This window comes from Limulus polyphemus, unplaced genomic scaffold, assembly GCF_000517525.1.
Source record: "Limulus polyphemus unplaced genomic scaffold, Limulus_polyphemus-2.1.2 Scaffold4383, whole genome shotgun sequence".
NCBI classification, from domain to species: domain Eukaryota; kingdom Metazoa; phylum Arthropoda; class Merostomata; order Xiphosura; family Limulidae; genus Limulus; species Limulus polyphemus.
This window is the reverse complement of record NW_013669993.1, coordinates 42,109-42,732: the sequence shown is the minus strand read 5'-3', so window position 1 is coordinate 42,732 and position 624 is coordinate 42,109. Positions and strand designations below refer to the sequence as shown.

Genomic DNA, 624 nt, shown 5'->3' with positions numbered 1-624 from the left:
GTAGTCTGTATGATGATATTACTCATATTGTAGTCTGTATGATGATATTACTCATATTGTAGTCTGTATGATGATATTAATTGTCCACAGGTTTATAAATAATATTCTTATGGTCAGATATTTCGATTATAAATATAAGTCAGATGTGAGTCCGGAATGCACTGTCTATATATTGTTAATGGACAAGATGACCGGTATTACTGGTCAGGATTTTGGACATGATGTCGGTATTACTGGTCAGGATTTTGGACAGGATGTTGGTATTACTGGTCAAGATTTTGGACAGTATGTCGGTATTACTGGTTAGGATTTTGGACAAATTGTCGGTATTACTGGTCAAGATTTTGGACAGTATGTCGGTATTACTGGTCAGGATTTTTGACAGGATGTCGGTATTACTGGTCAGGAATTTGTACAGGATGTTGGTACTACTGGTCAGGATTTTGGACAGGATGTTGGCATTACTGGTCAGGATTTTGGACAGGATGTCAGTATTACTGGTCAGGATTTTGGACAGGATGTCGGTATTACTGGTCAGAATTTTGGACAGGATGTCAGTATTACTGGTCAGGATTTTGGACAGGATGTTGGTATTACTGGTCAGAATTTTGGACAGGATGTTGG

At 38.1% G+C, this 624-nt stretch overlaps 1 protein-coding gene across 1 annotated transcript in view; it reads left to right on the top strand.

Moving 5' to 3' along the window:
- Positions 1 to 624, top strand: part of LOC106471063 (paired box protein Pax-7-like) — a 54,029-nt gene that overhangs the window by 34,084 nt on the left and 19,321 nt on the right. The window lies entirely within an intron of this gene.